The following is a 22,153-nucleotide window of genomic DNA, read 5'->3' on the forward strand; positions in this document are numbered from 1 at the left end:
TAAGTTATCTGATAAAAGTAATTTTCATTCCTACTTCCCTATACCTTGAATTTCACTCTTAGTATTGCCCACTGCTACTCCCTAGACCTCAAAGCATTTAATGCATCTGGAACTGCAATTTGTGTCTTCTTCTACAGCATGCAAGTTATCACCGTTTAGTTTCTACTGCCACGAGCAATGATCTTCAGAATTACCGTATTGCGTTGCATATTCCACCCCACCCAGCTTTAGAACCAGATTCTGAAAATTAAAAAAATATTTACATAATTTCCCCCCTTTTAATGCATTCAGAAAATGAATATCCCAAGATTTTAAAATGGATTTATCAACATAATGATTGTTTTCGTCATACTAACAAAGGCAAACTTTTGCGCACTTAAGGCCCCGTTGAATCTTTCTCTTCTAACTGTTGAATATTATGTCAGCCTAATACAAACAATGATCTATGATAGTGAAAGCAAATACCAACTGCCATTCACTGTGCAATTTTGCCATATTAGCTGAATGTTCACCCCAGCAAACATCGGACCACAACCTTCTCTAATTATTTATGTATGATCTGAGGCCTAAGGATTTGCAAGAACAACAATGAGAATGACAGAAGTTCAAATTATAAAGAAGAAATGAGATAACTTATTAGATGTTGCAATTATGTGTATTCTTATTGAAATAGAGGTTTCTTTTAAATAAATAATATTGTGATAGTAGTAGTTTATCCATGATTACTTTTCATTTGTTATATTCCTACTGTGACTGTGTCCTTTGGAAATTAAATTATTCGTTTAATTTTTCCCTCTTAATTTTCGGAAGATAAAATTAGTAAAAATAAGTGGGAATATGGCATCAAGAGCATTAGATATCCCCATTTTCTTGTAGCTGTTCACTATTATTGTTTCATCAATGATAGGCCATGCACCCAAAATCCACTAGCAAATCAGTTAGTAAGATGAAAATGACCACTATGCGGACAAAACATTTAGGGTAACTTGTTTTGTGAGCGCCTTAAGGAAGACAAACATTACCTAAATCATTAAAACATATTCAGAATCCTGTGCTAAAAGAAAGCTAGGGGGAAAATGTTGTCCGAGTCCCAGTGATTCCTTTGGACGAATATGTAATATTGTTTTAGAAAGTTAAGGTAATAAATATAATATTTTTCGAATGCTAAAACAGTTCGAGAAATTTATTCAAGTTCTGAATTCTGAATATAAGTATACTGTATATTATATTTAATAACTATGGTGGCTTCATTTATGAAAATATTTGAATATTGGCTGTTTTTGTACAATGAACCTTCTCTAAGCTAGCTATACGTGATTCCTGAAAATTTTGATCTTTAAATGATAGTGGGCATCCTAGAGAAGTTATGTTTACTAATTAGTTATTTTATGAGGAATGCTGGTTAAATTTAAAAAGTGATTGACTGAGGTAGCTTGTCGTAATGAGACGGTTCAATGTAATCCAATTTTTTAAAGAATTTAAGCTGTTCTTAATTAATTAAGGTATTATAAAGAAATATGATTAAAAGTGTTATATAAGCACATGTTTAAAACATCTATTAAAATAATTTTTATAAGCTTTTTAAGAGCATGATTATGATTTTAAAAGAAATGTTTTTTCTTTATTTAGGAGACATGGTTTACAAAGAGGGGAAAAACCATTCATTTTTTTCAAGCAGTCGAAACGAATTTTTATGAAATGTTTATTAAATTATATTATGTTATTTTTTAATTAATTCTTTTTTTCAGGTTTTATGTAAAGTTTATGAATTAAGTAATAAATTATTTTTACTTCTGTATTTTAATTAGCATATTATTTGCTTCATAGTGTTTCACAATAAAATTATAAATTCAATAAACTTCTTAATTAACATGCTGTAATATAGAGAGAGCATAAAGTTTGTTTTCTGTTGTCACATGTTTATTTCACAATTTTGTATGCGAATCTCGAAATTTATAATAACTAGGAATACTTTTTTAGTATCACTTTCGAAATGGTAAATATTAAGCTTAGATTTATTACATATTATGTTTGTAAAAAAATTATAGGTAAAATTAAAATGCATTAAATTTTAAGCTAAACTGAAGGATTAATTTTAGAAATAAATTTCTTAAAGGCATAATTATATTAAGAATTTTAAGGGAAACAAGGCTTTAAAAATTAAGGTCAGTTTGCAAAGTTTTATGCTTATTCAAAAAGCATGACATTAGGTTTTTAATGAAAGTCTTCTATCTGTTAATTCAAAGGAAATTATTTGAAGGTAAGTAAAAAAGTTATGCATTATTTCAAACAATAGCAGACTGTTGACAAACACTGAGTGCAGATAAGAATAAAAAGATTAGTTAGACGTTGTAATTCAAGCGTATGAACAAAATTTGAATTCCTTGTAGTAACAAAATGAAGCTCATTGCTATGTTGAATTCTTTAATTTACTGAAAATGTCATTTTTTAGAAGGAGAGAATATATTTTTGAAATATGAAGAACAGCTGTTCTGAGTTCTTCATATAAATATTTCACAAAATGTCTTTTACTGTAATAATATGATCATATCAACATGCAACACGTTTACTCATATAAGTTAAATCTAAAGCAACATGAGTCTATTTTAGCTAAAATTACTAAAAAGACAGTTCTAGAACATATCTTATTAACTGACACTAAAACATGCAAATAAAACATACTATTTTTTTCAGCTATTTTACAGGGCAAATATAAGGAGTAGCATATCAATTTGAACTTTTAAATTAATCAAAATGATAATATGAAAGGCCTTTCAATAATATCAGACATAAGTTTCTCTTCATAAAACAAAAATACTCTGCAACAGACTAATGTTACTTTTTGAAAAAAAGAACATTGCTGTTGAAAGCACATATTTTAAATTAATGCTATTCTGAGGTCAAATTGACTAATTTAAAAGCCAAACTATCATGCTTCACTTGCATATATCTGTATAATGATATACACATGCAGATATTGTTTTACTCAAAACATCTTGATTTCAATATATTTCATTATAATAAGCATCATTTTAGACAAAAAAATCTATTACTTTTATCGACATATCTTTAGTATTATCTATGAAAAATATATTCTACACACATAATTACTTAATGGGATATTAGAAGGAAATAATCTGAAATCTTTACAGATACAACCATTCGAATTTTACGTAAGAAAAGTATCTTCTACTCACATAATAACTTGCTGTAATAATACAAGCAAATAACCTGTAACGGTTACAGATATATCTGTTGAGATTTTACATGAGAAAAATATGTTCTTTTTACATAATTATTTGCTGTAATATTACACGCAAATAATCTGTAACCATTGCAGATATATCGATTGGGAGTTTACATGAGAAAAACATGTTCTTTTTACATAATTATTTGCTGTAATATTACACGCAAATAATCTGTAACCATTACAGATATATCGTTTGGAAATTTACATGAGAAAAATATGTTCTACTTACATAACTATATACTGTGATATTACAAGAAAAAGATCTGTAACCATTACAGGCAAAACTCTTGTAATGTTACAAAGAAAACACCTGTTTCTGTTACTCAAATAACCCATGGCATCCCAGTTTCCATGAGTTTTCTTAGTAACCTTACAGATTTTTTTTTACAGTGTACTCATTAAGTATTTACACAATTACTTACAATGAATTTAAAATATTCAGGCGTGGTAGCGCAAGTGTCCGGCCGCCCCTGATTTTCGCCTCCCGCGTACTTTTACGCGCTGGAACCCCGCTAGGAACGGCCCTGTTGTCATTTAGTATCTATGTTTATATTTTATATAAATTACTCCCAGATTATTTAAGAAGCAAGTGTCCAAGCATTTGCGGAAAACAAAATTTACACACAGTATTTATATTTTGAGTTTTTCTTAATTTCTGATCATTTTTCCACAAGGTTTCGGAAATTTTAATATAAAATTAGGCTAGAAATGCACAGCAGAATTTAAATTTAGAAAGTGAAAGCGCATTAAAATCGTGCAAAATTATAGAATCATCGATAAGTATTAGTTTGAGCTTGTAGGAGGCAATTTCCGGTACTTCGCAACCAATAAAAGGGACAGAGTAAATTTTATTTGAGTTAATACTGGTGGCATAAACAATAGTTAATTTTATTTTAATGTCAGCAGTCCTCAAAATGTTTCTTTAAATGAAAAAAATTATTCGGATGGCTTTCCATATCTCTTGTAACGGATTTAATACTGTAAATGAAATTACCTCTAATCGCTATTTGTTTACAAAATATTTCCTGTCCATGGACTCCTGACACTGCAGCCGTCTATCTGTTTCTCCCTTTATAAGATATTTCTTCCGCCTTCTTCGCATGCCTTCGTGGTGTAAGGGTCAGCACACTCGGCGCGTATTCCAGAGGTCTGAGGTTCGAGTCCCGGCGAAGGCATTGCTCATTTTTCATGTTTTCTGTATTAAAAAAATCCTAATGTCTCTACAGTGGCGCCCGCACTAAAAAAAGGTTGTGGGTGATGATTCGGCACCACCAGGATTTGGCAATTGGGTCCCCTAATCCCGAGTCGCCCTATAAAAGGAGGAGTATATAAGGTACTTCTCCCGCCTTCTTAGCATGTCTTCGTGGTGTAATGGTCAGCACACTTGGTGCGTATTCGAGAGGTCCGCGGTTCGAGTCCCGGCGTGGGCTTTGCTCATTTTTCAAGTCCCCTGCTTCAAAATAACCTAATGTCTCTACACTTTTATTTTATGTTTTTAAATGTTTTACATCTGCTTTTCCTTTATTACTTAAGGGAGTTCGACGTAGAGAACTCTGCGAAGCTACTGGCTAGGATCTGTACCTAGGCAGTCTCGGCCACAGGGTTAAACAAATCATGAACCTAATGGTTCTGGAGGCCCCGGAAAGGTCATTTATTGGCCTGCCCAAGGATTTGGCACCTCCTACAACAGTTGGCTCTAGTAGCCCGGGGGGGGTAGAGCCCCGGGTTTGCTGGGTAAAAATGTCCCTCTGCGACGGGCAGCCCGAGCGATAGCAAATCATAGTCAACGATTCGCAGATAGCAAATCATAGTCAAAGATCAATGTCGCAAAAGCGATGCGTCCCTCTCGAGTTGAACTCCTGTGGAGGGGACCCTTTAGTGCGCAAATAGGATTTCCCATATTGCTACTTTCCTTCATTAGAGCGTTATTTTCGGTTACTTTTCTCCCATGAGCTTTGGTAATTACCTAATTTTTTCCTCTTTTATGTAATAGTTTAGGATCCAGGTGAGAGCACAAAAATTACTTTTTAATCATGGACGACGGGTGTCGATGATGCTGCTGTAAAGATTGCTTATTATGTAGTAGAAGGATAGCACTTCCAGGTGACAAGGGATAAAGGCACACCCAATCGGCTTATAAGGACTATTCGGGTATCTTTCGGAATACGGAATTGTACAATGCAAGAACTCCCTTGCACCCCAGGAGCGAGGCTTCGGGATTAACAGGAACCTTTGACTGCACACAGCCATACAAAGGCAAGGTATAAGACAACAGTTTCATGTACGATACAAGATACTGAATGTAATAAAATTTTATTGTATCTACGGCTGTGTTGCAGACAAACACAGCCGTAGATACAATAGCATTTCATTACTGGATAAAGCAATTAATGATATATAAGCATATTCTGATTCGCATCATTATGAGCGCAATATGCACCTTACATCTGTTGAAGCTTAGGACATACAATGGATGACAGAAAGAAATAAACCGCAAACTGTTAGTAGAAGACAGGCAAGCGTAGAAAGTGTCGATGCAATCAGAAGAAGCGTGGAAGAGTGTCAAAAGGTTTTTGTTACAGCTAAAATTTTATTTAGTGCTTGTGAATAAAGCATACCTGAATTGCAGCTTTATGTAAGATCATATGATGTGGGTTAATTTGAAATGACGAAATTTAGATTGATATATTATAAACTAAATATTAAATATTTAAAAATAGCTACTATTTTTAGCTACTTTAGTAGTATAGTAGTAGCTAAAATAGCTACTATTTTTAAGACAGGAAAGAGGAAATATCTAAAACAAAATGAAGAATAAGAGAGGGATGTTGTTGATTTCATGAAAGTGTAATTTGCTAGCTTCATGAGTGTTTTTGAGGTTCCCCTTTGGAGCCTGAAAACCTGATTAGAAAGCATTTTATGTGTAACCAGGCAATACAAGCCAATTTTCTTTTAGAAAGTCCAACACAATGATGATAAGATATGTTCTTTTCTAGGAAGATAATTCGTATGTACTTTTCATAATTAGTTGCTTACGTATCTAGTTCCTAATTTTCGCTCAATATGATCATCAAAATTTAGTTCTAGTAATATTTAATTAGTTACAAACCAAATTAAACCAGATAAAAATGTAAAATAAAAGCAAAATTGTTATTGAAAAAATTTGTTTGAAATCAGACTATAAATAAATAAATATCTCTGGAATTGGCCTGAAATTACAAAGCAATATCTACAATATTTTTACTAGACGGCTCTTTTCTTCCTTTACATTAGAATTATTAATTCTAGAAGCTTTCTAACCAAACCTAACTACGATGATTTTAGCAGCTACTAGCTATTAATAAGTCTTTAAATATGAATAAGAACTTTCATTCGAATTTAGATTCATTCGAATTAAAAAATAATTTTCAAGTCTTAAATATGAATAAGAACTTTCATTCGCAGGTAAAACAACTATTTTTCTAAAACGTCCCTTGGCACAAATAGCAGATGTTGTCATTAAACACTGACTAGCAGTTGGGCGTTGTCTGCAGACGGTAATTAATTAGTAGAGCGGTCAAGAAGTCACGTAATCACAACCTAAAATCCTTTACAAGAGTTTACTTTTTGGGTATAATTTAATCTCTTAACCGATGCAGCGAATGTATATTCGAAGAAAGGAAACGAGGACAGTTCAAGCTAAAATAAATGTTATTTCAAGTAGGTCACAGGTAACTTTATCTTTAAAATAACACTAAGAATAAGTTTCAGATTTCCACAGCATCGACTATCTTGCCCCATTCGTACTTTTACTTTTGATCTGTTCATAAAGGTATTTCATACATATATGTTTTAGCTCATTTATAAATATGTTTTAGTTCATTTATAAATTTACTTTGTAAGGTCTTAGAGTTAGCTACCGTTAAATATTAATTAATTGTAAATTTCTAAAGAGTACCAAAAACGTTATCACCATATGACCATGTTTATTGGAAGTCAACAAAACTAATCTTTTAAAAGTTTTTAGTTAAATGATTTAATAGTTTTTAAGATTAGGATCTGAAGGATACCGTTGATGAAAAAACACAAAGACTCGAGTTTTCTAATTTCGAATCTGACAAGATGCATCAGATACAGAATCCAAGTATCCAACTCTATTACAAACCAAAAGACTTAGTAATCACAAACATAGCCAATTGAGTTATTTACAACCACAATAGTTTTGCTTCAGGTTGAGTAGTATATAAGCCTACCTGGTCTGAGTTAAGTTTCTCATCAAACACTGCTCTTTTCTGAAATATCAAAGTTAAATTTTAAGTTTTTGGTAACTCAAAATTGTAATTAACGGTTATTAATTCAAATTTCAAACGTCGTCAGTGACATAGATATTAAAGAGTTAACAGCACCTAATTCTTGACTTAAGCCTTCTTCATTTTATTAAATGCTAATTTACGTACTTTTTGAGCAGTGATGTTTTTCAAGATACGGTATTGATAAGAAAGTAAAAAGCTGAAAAATTTGTTGCTAGAAAAATAAATAAATTTGCACATAGTTCTTTTGATCCATATATAATCATTTTATTACACATACTATTTGTAAATTCAGATTACTTAAACAAAGAATTAAATATTTAGTTATTCAATAAAACTGAATAGCGATTTCTTTTAATCCGTACGTAAAACTACTTCAGGTATGTTTCGTCAGATATACAGAATTTTTGTTGTTGTCAGAGTTGAATTTGCACCCCCCCAAAAAAAAATGGATTTTATAATTTTCTCAGCTGGTCCTGTAAGAAATTTCTTTTATTGGATGGGTCTTAAAATGTAAAATTAAATAAAGAGTTATTTTCATAAAAAGGATAAATTTTCTTCAGAAACAAAATAAAATATTTTTCTTATTCAAATAAATATATTTCCCAGGAATAAAGAAAGTAGAATAATTATAATATATATATGTGTGTGTATAATATATATATGTGTGTGTGTATAATATGTATATGTGTGTGTGTATAATATATATGATATTTTAAATGCGTAGACGACACTGGTACTTTTAGCATTCGACAGTTGTAGTGGCTGAGGGTGAAAGGCAGAATGACGAGGAGAACAAAACTGGATTTTGACGAATCATCAATCTTTATTTTCACAAATATCAAATCATCTTGGTAGACATTTATCCAATCACAGTTAAATACAATAATTTTTATGTACACTGGTTTTAAAAGTACGACATAAGCATCTTAGACAGGAAAGCAAAGCAGTGAGGATATGTTAGCAGGGTAGAAGTTACGAAAAGGAATAACGTAGTTGCTTGCGAAGAGTATTTATACTAAGTAGGTGCATAAGCATAGCTAAACTGCTGTTGGTTAATTTTAAGTTCTTATGTAACGTGGAAGGATCTAGAATTTGGGATAACAGATGAACTTAGGGGGGAGAAAACCAAATTTAGAATAATTGATTTTGAGGTTGCCAATCGTTTCTTAGCGCAGTCATCGTATTTTGTTAGATCTTACATATCCCCTTCCCTTCAAAAGAAAGTTTGGGAGAGCATTTTGGGAGAAAAAGCATTTGTGTATTAGTGAAGCAAGAGAAAGGTTATCATATGAGGAAAGATATATTGTAATAAGACTGTGCCATTATTGTAATGAAGTAACTTGGTGGAAGTAAGCTGTAACGGATTGACGATGGTCCTCTGCGTTATAACTATAAGCTGCGTTATATAAGAGATATTATATATACCTCTGCGTTATATAAGAGAATTTACTGCGTAGTTAGAAAGATGACACTAGACGACAGAAGTGGCCGCTGATTTAGAAAACATAATTTTATTTCTGGATAATGCACATGATCACTATGGGTGCGCTATGCACCCCACAATTTTATACAGCTTACATTTCTTAAACAATAGACGAAAATTGGAAAAGTAAACTCTGCGTGGATAACGGCAATGCTACGGAGCGGATTGAAAAGCCGAAGCAGAAGCAAAGAGAGGGAGAGTTGCGACGAGATCACATGACAAAATAATGTCCAGATGGGGGCTGGGTTCAGATTTCATCGATAACTGCGGATCAGAACTGCAGGGAGTTTAGTTAGAAAAATTATTGCTGTTATTTTTAGAATGAAGACGGAAGTTAGATGGCTATTATTATTTTATTATTTGAAAGATAGATATTTTATATTTTACATATATACATATATGTATGTAAAATATAAAATATCTGAGTTACTGTTATATATTAATAATATAAAATATGAGTTATATATATATATGTATAATTTATTTCCTAAACAGTATTGATTAATTGATTATATTATCTCCTAAGTTTAATTAAAGTAGAATTATTTTAAAAGTGTGCATCCATACTGGTAAGTTATATTTTGAAAGTTAGTTGCATATGTATGTATGTGTGTGTGTGTGTAATTACAAAACAGATAAAATAAAATAAATGGAATTAATATAAACCCAAACTGTGAACTATCTAATAGGAAAGCACAAATCAAAGCAATGTTTTCTTTTGCTTTATTTTGATTTGTGGATTTCTGTTAAGGAGTTTCCCGTTTTAGGATTATACTGATTTTATTTATTTTACTTTATTACTTTCTGAATTAATTAATTAATTTTGCAACTTGTTCTTATGTTAAATAATAAAGTATACTTTTGCATGATATGTTTTTACACATTCGGGCTTGCTGAATGTGTTTTACAAATCCCTGCTGTGATGATTAACTAATTAACTTAATTAATAAGCTTCTGAGTCAGGGGCGTAGCTAGAGTTCTCAGCGCCCGGGGACATCTGAAGAATTTGCGCCCCTTTCTGTGTGCCAAGAATGGAAAACATTTCATTAAAAAATTTTGTAGCATCAGTTTGGCGCCCCTTGGATGCTGCGCCCGGGGACAGATGTCCCCCCTTACCCCACCCTAGCTACGCCACTGTTCTGAGTTTAAGCTTTTGAAAATATTTTGCTTAGATATTTTTGGTGGTTAACAGCAGCTGCTTTTATCTTTTCAATTTAGAAGTTTCTGCTACATGTATATTCGTATAGTTTTGGAAAAAAAAAAAAAAAGAGAGAGAGAGAGAGAGAGAGAAAGCAGCACATTTTGAATAAATGGTGTTTTATCAGTTTTTATCTACATTCAGTTCGCTTCACAGATTTTGATTTAGACAGGACTAATTGTTTAAAGAGTTCAAAAATAGTTTTCGTTATGTATGTTACATATCTTACACATGATTTAAACTTTTGGAGTAACCTCTTTATACATCTTAACAATGATAAAAGAACTATTTAAATTATTCTCATTTTCGTATTTAAAGCTTGTAGGGTATCTTATGTTAATTAACCGTTTATTATAATTTTAAAGCCTTTACTATAACTTCTCTTTTCTCTCTTCCTCACCAGAATGCGAATTAGAAGTGAGTATTTAAGCTTAGGTTTGAGTAAAGAGTGTTTCTGGCATCGCGAGCCCGCTACATGACTTGTTAGTTCCCTGTTAGCTATAACAGTTTCAATTATTCGGCTTTGCGGTCTCTCGCTGACCACTCTTTGACGCACCAGGAGAGTTACTGAGCCACTTTCTAGTGTAGTACTTAACTGCGCAGTCTTCGACTACTGCTCAACGTTTAATTTAAATCTGACTGCTATATTTAATTGCATCATCACGAGTTGTGGTTATTGCCGCGCAAGAGCGTGTATTTATGTTCTACATTATATTTAAACAGAAAGGTTATTTTAACCTTCTTGATACTTTGTCGTTGTGCTCAAACATAGCGATAACACGCTTCATGTCTGTTAGGGTTATAGGATTTAAGCAGCATTACCAGATCAAGCGAAACCCTATAAGCTATTCCAATTCAGTTGGCGTAGAAGCCTGAAGATTAGATTTTTAATGCAAGAAAAGAAACCGGAATTAACAATGATAACAAAAATTGAGTAATTTTACTAAAAACGTTGTCTCAGAAAGGAAGAAAGGGAGTTAAAAATTACATTTTTATTTTATATCAAAGCGAGATAACACTCAATATTTAAAATATAAATGCAAACCAAATGTATTTCTTCCAACTATTTTTCCCGTTATTATTTATACTTGCAAAAATTAAATAACATTAATCGGGACAACTAATTTTTGAAGAATTTGCTTGAGAAATTTAGACAAAGAAAAAGTTTCTGAACTGGACTTCAGTGAATGACTTACAATTCAGAGGAAGTGAGTTCCCGTCATCCGTACATCCTGCAGTTAAGATTCAGTAAACTGTAACTAACTCAGTTCTGTTGCGTTAATGGCACAGAACTCTGCCGTTATATTGCATCTAACACAGTTATGGATAATGATGGAAAATGTGTCCTTAACATCTTGCTAAATTACTATGGTTCGTCGTTTTGAGTGGCATTTATAGAAACATCCATTTTTCAGCGGACAGAAGGGAAAATGTTTCAAAGCATATTAATTGAAGTACAAAAGAACTTCCATTTATCCTTTCTACAATGACTGCTTTCTGGCATATTTTGGCCTCGAATGATATTCTATATAAATAACTTATTTTCCGTATTCAACATTCCCCGAACTGTCATTTTGCTCCATTAATTGTTTGTAACTCCTGTCTTGGCGCAGCATGTCTCGTGTGGGGAAAACTGAAGTGACGTAAGTACTTGTTATTTCGCAGCCACTTTTACTGTTTGTCCACACATGGCCTTTAGCTGCGAGTTCGCGTTATTAGCATCTTTTCCGACTGTTAATGCAAGTTGCAGAAATAAGTTTATTTCTTTTAGTCTGATCCTATTAGATTTCAGGGATGTCAGGGTTAGTTTATAAGTTTTATTTCAGTCAACACATTATTTTTATGTTAATTCCTTCCTGTAATTTCCATCAGCCTTCACCAGCATGCAGATTTGTTTGAATTTAAATTGCGAATAAAGTTGTCACTCAGACAGAATATAGCTGTGGCAACCACCCAGTACAGCTTGTTAGACTGAGAAGAAAGCTTCTGACCTCGGTCGTCTTGTGGATAGGTGAGTCAGTTCTATAGTATCTGTTAGAGGGTATGATTAGAATCCCCATTAGTTGGACACAAATTATTTAGAGGAAAATTAGGCTGTGTGTTTTACTGTTTTAAATATTTGAAACCTTGCCAGAAACGGTAGTTATTGTTTGTTGATTCCAAGTAGTAAACTGCGAAGAGCACTCTAATAGATCTTTCTGTTTAGTTTTAGGTCTTTTCTAAGATACTGATGTTCGCTTAGATTTCTATTTAACTGCGAAAACGATAATTCGTTGGTGTAATAAGTTAAACAAGTGCAGTTAGATAGCTTATTAGGTTTAACCTTACAAGTTTTCAGCTTGGAACTATAAAGAATATGGAGGGAGAAGGTAAAAAAACGAACAAAAGATGGTACTATGCTTCGCCGTGAGTTACAATGCTTTGCATACAGTTAAAAGGGTTTTTCTCCGAGCTGAAAGGAAGTGACGTGGCAATGAAAATATTTTTAAGTCTCCAAAAAGTAAAGTAGTATTATTTTTTTACGAAGCGAAATTCAGCCAAAAAGCAAAGAATTATGTACCACTTTTTTAATGAAAAGTAATTTAATGTAGCGTACTCATGTTGAAGGTAAATAATAGTAGTATTTATTTGCAGGATGATACATATTCACAACGTGTAATATTTTGTTAAATTAATAGTTTCAATATATTCATCATTCCTCCCCTCCTCAGTCTCAGTGAAAAACTACAAAGAGAGGTTGTACTACAGTAGATACCATAATACACGTCTGATAGCTTCTGACGTTTATGAGAATCTTGCTTGCCAAACAACCTTTTTCAAGAGCACCCCTAACACGTAACACCTTTTTAAGACCTACTAAAATATCTACGCGGACTATCTTTTAAGATCTCCTCAACAATTAAATCACAAGTAGTAAATGACTTTCTAAAGCTAAGGCTATTACTTCTAATTTTCCAAAAAATTATTTTGTACTTCCTTCCTGAAGGATATTCTTTCACTTCAAATTTTACATAATGTGAAAGATGCCGTCGGTAATGTGAGTTTGCACTAAACCAAATCTCTAGTGATCGTTCACAACATGTGTAAAAAAAAAACAAAAATAGCCGTGAAATGCATGCATTTACATTTCATCAAATTTAAAACTGAAGAACTGATAGATATTTTGGAGCAGGAACTCTTCTCACGGGCTGTCAAGTTGGATACTCACTACTACTTCATCCACTACTTTACAAGAGAACAGACGAGATTCCTTACATCCATTCCCATCCTAAAGGGCGACTAACAGCAAGAGATTGTACCCAATCCCCGTCCTCGGTGAATTAAAACGTTCAGATATAGTGGGCTGCTGGGTATAGCTAGTATCCAGTCGTACGAAAGAAACTTGGAAGTAGGGAAGTAAGAGGAGAGGCTTTAACTGGTTTTCCCCATTCACTGCTTCGAAGCGGTGGCGATCCCTTCGTGGAGACCAAGACATTCAGTGACAAACCATTAAAATCAATGGGTTTTTGACATGATCGGATGTAAACATTTTGTAATTTACGTCGTAAATATACGAATAAATGTATTGTTTTTCTGTTTCTACAATATTTCAGAATCCTAAGTATGTGAAAAGAATACATTTTTAAACAGCATTACATTCTGAACGGAATCAAATGCTGTATTTTTTCCAGAACAGTTTGCTCAGAACACTGTAATTTGAATGAAATATTTTTACAAGTTTTCTTTAATTACATTAGAAAAAGTTTTTAAGGTAATTCAGTTTTATTCGGTTAAGGATTATAAAAATTATGCTCAAAGTTTATTGCGTTATTAATATTAAAATTACGCATTATTTCTTTTCTATTTACAGAGCTTCTTCCTGAAATACTTTCTCAAATATGAAATGATTTTTTAGCTCGTGAGGCATTTTCTAAATCGAAAATCTGAATCAATTTATAATTAATGCAATGTTCGGTTCACTTCAAATTAGAAATATTGGTGCTGACTTCCATGTACTTAACTTTCTATAAATATTTCTGAAAGGGAATAAAAAAAAAAGCCTTCTTTTTTTTAATATTATTCAAAACTTGTAACTGAGTTACTATAAAATGTAAGGAAATAATTCTTTAAATACTTGTATGATTTTTTTTTTACCCTTAATTTCAACAATACATATTCTAAAAACTCTTCTTTACTACTTCCTTCACTACGCATCTCATAGAATTTGCTTTACAATACCTTTTAACAGATTACTTTCCAGTACGAACAATTCTTGCTTAAATAGTTTTAGAAACGTATTTGTCAACAGAATTTCAATTTATGTTTACAATTTAAATGTTAGGCTCATTATATATTTAGATAATATTTTATATATATTCATTATAAATTTATATATATTTAATAACTAGATTTCTGCATAGTAACTTTCACAGGTGTTTATGAATGAATAAATCCTTCATTTCCAAATACATTAATAAATAATTTAATAAATAGTTACGTTTAGCTTAATGGTTAACAGTTCTCTGATAATATAATGAATAACAACTACCCATTTCACATACAAAACATTAACCTCACTGTTCTTAGATAGCAATCTTGATTGCCTTACTCTGCATAATATTGCTTCATTTTTTAAAACAGTTAAAACAATTAATTGATCTAAATTCACAAATACCTGAAATTTTCATACTGCGAGGTAATCCAGAAGGTAACAATATGCAAAGTATATTGATATATCGATTAATAACATTAATAACTCTTTTAAAAATAGCAGACCACTACTCAAGTATATGTATTGAATGACAATGATTTTTCATTTATAATTTTGTATTACTTTAGTCATGAACATGTTACTAAATCAAATTAAAAAAAAAAAAAAAAAAAAAAAAAAAAAAAAAAAAAAAAAAGGAGAGATAGAACTTTACTTTTTCCATTTTTTAGTTAACCCAAAGTGTAAACCTAAAACCTATTTTTCAGTTATATAAAAATAAAATGATAATATGTGAGTGACAAAACATGTATTTTATTTAAAACATTTTGGTGTTTGGAACATAAAATAAAAGTAGCGAATACTCTATCAGGGGTCGTATACAATTTTAAAGGTACCCCCAAACCACTGTTGCAAGTTATCGAAAAATAACCAAGACGTTATTAACGTGATTTTTTCGGTAAATGTCAGTAAACTATACAAATTTCTAGTATGCATCCAACAATGAATGTTTCTTTTATGCGGAAGTGTCCCGCTTTTCAATTTGTATGCAACTGTAGTGTGCGGAAATGCTATCAAAGCGCTGTCACGGAAGTTGTGGATGTAAACAAAAAACACCCCATCTGGAGACCAAATCCTGGGAGCAGTGTTTCCCTCGTAGTCCGGCGTTGGCCCCTCCTTTATTCTTACCACCATGGAAAGAAAGTAGCGGATGAACTATCGTTCATCCATCTAATCATGCGTAGCATAAATACGATATAATTGCCTTGATAAAATTCTCCACAAAGGCATCCATCAGCTTAGAAAAATAATCCTCTTTATCATGCTCCAAATAGACAAACAACAATGTCATTAGATTTTATAACAAGAATCTTGAAAAATCAGACGGACCCTCACCGGCAGTTCAGTCTAAGATTTTAAGTTGCCTGCTGCAGATGCTGATCCATTGCACAACAAGAATGTAAGGTTTTTATCTTCACGCAATCCATAATTTTGGCGTTACTGTAACTTCTACGATCGTCACCTTCTACCAGAATGTAAATTAATTAAAGAACAAATAAGCTCAGAGTTCTTGAGTTGAGAAAGAGCGCTTAGCAACATCAAACGAGATCTAGAAATTTTATCTTGAAAATTTTATTTTAACAATAAAATTATATTAAAAATCGCGTATTAAATTTCAATTTATCTCTTTACATTTTATTTAATTTTAATGATTTATTACTTTAATCTTTGATTATTTCAATAAATAATAATTAATTATTTAATAATTACCAATTAAATTATAATTAATTAATTATATAATAATTATCGATTAAATAACAATTTATAAACATTAATTAAATAGCTATCAATTAATTTGATAATAATTAACTCTTTAATTTTAAAATTATTAATGAGTTTAATAGTCATTTTATTTATTTATTTACTCTTGTTTCTCTTTGCTGGCGGTCTTTCATAGGGCTTCGGCACTTCTAATCTTAGAAATTAAGCCCTGCTACAAGGCATAAGTTGATTAGTGTTTGTTCGCTGAATACAAAGCAAAACTATTTCAATGATAATCATGAACAGAATGCTCTGTAGATGATTGCAAAGAAGAAATAAACCAGTTAATCATTGCCTACGAGAGCCCTTTGATGCGAATAGTGTCTTTTATGCTCGAAGAATTCTACTGTATAGTAAAAACAACAATAAGATTATAACGAATTAAAATGAAACGTAACCTTAGGGGAAAGAAGGATGGATTTCACATTTTGGGCTAAAAATGCAGTTAAGTTTCCCACTTCCCCTTCATAAACTTTCATACAACCTAATCACCCGAAGCGGTTTATTTCGGTATCAAATTGTCACTTGCTTATACGAGAATTAGGCTGCTAGCCTGTGCGCCGAGATGTCATTTACTCAATGGGGATGGAAGATGTAGTTGAAAGGAGAGGCCAAAGTGACAAGGATTATTCATTTGTTCTCACTAGATGGGGCAGCCGCAATTCGCGTCAGCATCCGGAAAGAAAATAAAATGAACAAGTAATAATAGCCAACATATCTGTCTTCGGAAGGCATTTCCTGTTTGTTAAGGACGTCTCATATGTCCGGCACTTGCGACCTTAAAAAAACATAAGTAGCTCTGTTGTTGGTTCGAAGCTCTTAAATGAATAGTCTTCAGTATAAATCGCACATTTTTTGAGAATTTAGAACGTTTCTATATTATATTTTGCGCTACTTAAAAATAGCATTTCCTTTCTTCAATAATGTTTATGCGTAACTGATGAGTTAAATTTATTTTTGTCAATGTTTTATGATAGAAATCTAATTCAATAAGATTGAGGAGATGAATGCTATGTAAACTCGTAGAATTATCAGGAAATTGAAGGCCTTTTGCAATAATATTATATACAAAATGTATGATGCTGTATGATTAATTTTTCGTATTTTTTCCAAGCATAACGTGAATACGAGGCAATTTCTATTATAAAATCCTCCTCGTGTGCTTTGCGATGTTCGAATAACTTGACTAAATAACTGCTTACACACACGTATATATAAAGTGATGATAGGTGTGTAAAAAGCATTCGAAGTTTCATTTCGAAACGTTCATGTGGACAGCAGAAATATTAGGGCTAGCAAAATTCAAGTTACCGTAAAAAATGAACTGAATGTAATTCAGTTTTTTGGGGGGGGACTGCTTTAAGGCACAGTGTAATTATTCAAACGCATTATTACATAGGAAACGTTATAATTTAGACATGAAAAAGGAATTAGCAGTTGAATTACTTAGAAAATTCGGTTCTTAAAGTGGTTGCTAACTAGTTATTACTAGTAAAAAAAATGGAACTTTTTATATTGGTTTTCAAATTCTACATAGAACTACCGTAATAATGGATTGTCTTTTATATTTTAAACTGAACTGGAACGAAACAATTGTACATTTCGTACCATAACATTAGTAAACAACAAACAAAATGATCTTACCATGAAAATATCTCGGTTTTTACTAATTTTGGGGTGGAAATCACGAATTTATGCCCAGAAATCATTAACTGGTTTTAAATTTTTTTTATGCGGGGTAACATTCTGCCCGATTATACTAGTTATTAATTTAATAGTAAATGAATAAACTTCAGCATACTAATTAGCACCCAAATGAGCAAAAATTTATGACTGGCTGCAGATTCATTGAAGCTCAACTTTATCAAAGTATTGCTGTTACGGTGGTTAATGCAGTAGAAGTTGTAGTGTTTGGTGAAAAGAACAGCGGTGGTGTTTGGAGCAGGTTTTTTGCAAGGAGGTTAGAATAGAAGGAGGGAAGGTTCAACTCAAACGGTGAAGCTTGGCGGCCATCTTCCTGTTATCACCGTGACTTGTGCAAGGAAGTCTGTCATTGCAACATTTTTTTCTTTTCTTTTTGAAGCATGTCAGCTTGTGTTGCATATGGATGCACAAATAGATTCTCGAAAAAAATTCCGAGCATTATTTTTCACACGTAAGTATTGATTTTCTTTTTTTATGTAATATGACAACTATGTCAAAAAATATCACAATGTCATGTTGTTTTCTTTCCAGATGTGAAAAAAAAAGAACTTAAATAATCAAAATAGGTTATGTAATATAACTATAATCAAAATATGTTAAATACATTTTAATGTTTCGGTTTATAGCTGGTATCTTCGTTTCTTAAGATACAATGCTATATGGTAGGATTTCAATTGTATAATTTGAACGTTTTAGTTAATTCGTTTTATAACTTTTATGAAAAGTAAGAAATCAATTGTTACTATTTTTATTAATTGTAAAGGTGTTAAATAAAGCAATGCTTTTCTTTATATATTAATTATTATTCATTTAAGTTAAGATATACTGTTCTGTTGTTAAAATTTTTTTGCATAAACTTACAAATTTCTGGGCAGTATAGTGATAAAAGTAAGTAAAATATTTACACAATTGAACATGTGGAAAGATGTATCCAAAAACTTATATAGGTGTATTTCTGTAATTCAACTTTATTAAAGGCAGTTTCTTTGAGATTAATAAATATGAAATGCGCATAAACTGAAATCATTGAATTCACATAAATCTGTTCTATTTTATTAAGATTTATTTTCTAACCTAAGCAAATCCGTGAAATGTGCAGAAACATCATTTTTTAAAGGCTTTAATGTTATGCGAATGCATTTAGATTTCGAACTATTTCTTAATAATTTGCTGTACATAGTAAATTATGGATATCATCTTTATTACTTTAAAACAAAAATTCAACAATAGCGAGGCATTTCATTATAAATTTAACATATTTTTACTGGAAAATAAATGCAAGGAACAGCTTAGAAACACGTACATGTCACTGCCGTAATGCAATGTTTTGAAGTCACAAACATGGACGCCGCTTGTTCGGTGGAGTTTCATTCCCCGAATAGTGGAGGAAACTGCGAACCCTCCCTCCTTCTATTCTAACCTCCTTGGTTTTTTGTTGTCACGTCTTCAGCAGGGCAATCTCTTTAGTGACGCAATTTGCACTCCTTTCCTTTTAAAGGCCTAGAGAAATCTGTTTCGATCCCCACTTCTCTTATTTTGATCAAGCACTACAACTGCTACTGCGTTGCAGCAACGACATAATACAGTTATTTTCCTCAAGTAATTAATTTATTACTGCTAACTGAGTCAGATTAAAAAAGTAATATATATATATATTAATTTAAATCTGAGAGTACTTAACTTTTGGAAAGTTAAAGTGAAATCCACTGAAATCAGTTCTGCATGTTTACTATTCTTTTAATCGGTTACCAGACTTTGAAGTAAAAGAAAGCAGTCATGTAAAATGTAGCATCTATTTTCTTCAGAACCATTCTGTCAAAGTGGCTCAGCAATTGAACTTCAAAAAATTATAGTTTATATAGGGTAATTATTACTTCAGTACAAAACACAAAACATATTGGATTGAAATATTCTGGAAATGGTACCTAATCTTTTAAGAAAACACTTTTTTCGACTTTTAGCATTGTAATGTATTTTACAGTAATTGACAAAATAACAGATAATCTTCTTAGTAAAACATAAATTTTATTTTTATTTTACGGACATAGATAATTTGAATAAAATTCTTTAGTGGCAAAAATTTCATACAAGTACTGGCTGGTAAAACTTCAGAATGAGAACTTTTAAACAATTTCTTTTGTTGCTGAGCAACGGTTACATCATACAAATACGGCATTGCCACTTCAATAATTAATATAGTTATTTGTTAAATAACAAGATATTATAACCTCTCCCCCCTTACTTTTTTTTTTTTTTTTCAAAACAACAATATCAGCTCAATGCAGAATTGAAATACAACAAATAATATACACTGAGGAAGAGAGCAAAGAACAAAATATTTTTTTTTATCTATATAGAGAAACAAATTATTTAATCAGGCTAGGGAGTACGACTTAATGCGTCTACATTTTTATGATTTTTACCACTTCGATGAACGACCGTGTAATTGTAGGGTTGTAATACTAGTGCTCATCTCATAAGTCGTGGATTTAGACTCACATTATTTTTGAGCCAAACTAGGGGATTATGATCGGTCATGATAAGCAATTTAGTATGCCCGTTTAAATAACATTGAAGTTCCTTTACAGCAAATATTATGGCGGCGCATTCCTTTTCTGTGGTAGAGTATTTTTTTTTCAGTTTCTATAAACTTCTTGCTGAGGTATAATACTGGATGTTCATTGTCTCGTTCACCTTTTTGAGCTAAAATGACATCCATACCAGAGTTTGAAGCATCAGTTTGCAAAATAAACTTCTTATTGAAATCAGGTGCATGTAGTATAGGCCTTTCAGACAGTTTCTCCTTTAGCTCTTCAAATGCTTTTGTGCACTCTTCTGTCCAATTTATTTTCCCTTTCTTTAAGTTTCCTTTCAAAGTTTCTGTTAAAGGTGCTGCTATAGATGAGAACATGGGAATGTAATGATTATAATATACCGCTAATCCTAAAAACGCTTTGACTTGACTTTTTGTGGATGGCACTGGAAAATCAAGAACAGCTTTTACTTTCACTTCACTTGGCATTCTTATACCACAACCTACAATACAGTAAGACCCCGCTTAACGCTGTTTCGGTTTAGCGCTCTTTTATTTCAACCCGGGGATTCCACGAAATCGCTCGCAGCATACGGGGATTCCCCGAAATATTATGCAGCTATAGGTTTCAAATACATATCCGAAAGAGTGTACTTGTATTTCTTGTTTGGTGCGGTATTGTACAGACATATTTTGAAAGGGTAAATGTGGAAGATGTCGAAGAAATAATTCAAGAAGCAGCGGCTAGTCTTTCTAATGATGAGCTCAAGGAATTAACTGAACAAGAAAACAGAAATGTTGACAGCAGTGATTCAGAAGAAGAGCAAAAAGAACTTTCGATGGCGTTTGTAAAAAGGAGTTTGTCTACCATAACTGAAATAATGGATCAATTCATTGAAAATGATCCGAATTTTGACAGGAGCTCAAAAGTAAGGCGTGGTAGACGAATTCATAAACGAATAGAGATGCTCTATTCGTTTATGAAGAACTTTTAAGAGAACAACGCAAAAGAAAAAGGCAAACAACATTAGATGCTTTTGTCACAAAAAGGCAGAACACTGAAAACGCGGAAGGCTAACTAAATATGACTGACTTAGAATTTTATTTGTTTTTTCTAAGAATATTCGTTTTGTTATTTATATTTTGTTTTTATTTTTGCAAGAAATAATAATGTGGTATTAATTTGGGCTTTAAGAAATAAATGTTTGGTTTTATTTTTATTAAAAAAAACATACTTTTTAAATTTAATACCTAACTAATTTCCTAGTCATCTTCCCCTAACCCCAATATTTACATGTAAAGATAGCCTCGTTTAGCGCTGTTTCGCATTACGCTTTACTTTGATAAAAACGTATCCCCCGCGTTAAGCGGGGTCTTACTGTATGTTCTAGATATTTTACTCTATCTTGAGCAAATTTACATTTTATATGTTTAATAGTTAAACCAGCGTCCTTTATTTTGGTCAAAACGGCTTTCAGGTGACTTAGATGTTCTTCCCAGGTGTTTGAAAAGATTGCAACGCCATCTAAATATGGAACAGCAAAGTTTTCACAACCGTGAAGGATTTCGGCCATCATTTTACTAAATGCTAAATATGGAACAGCAAAGTTTTCACAACCGAGAAGGATTTCGGCCATCATTTTACTAAATGCTAAATATGGAACAGCAAAGTTTTCACAACCG

Source organism: Stegodyphus dumicola, chromosome X2, assembly GCF_044657685.1.
Source record: "Stegodyphus dumicola isolate Sdum_Otavi_A_Nest chromosome X2, ASM4465768v1".
NCBI lineage: Eukaryota > Metazoa > Arthropoda > Arachnida > Araneae > Eresidae > Stegodyphus > Stegodyphus dumicola.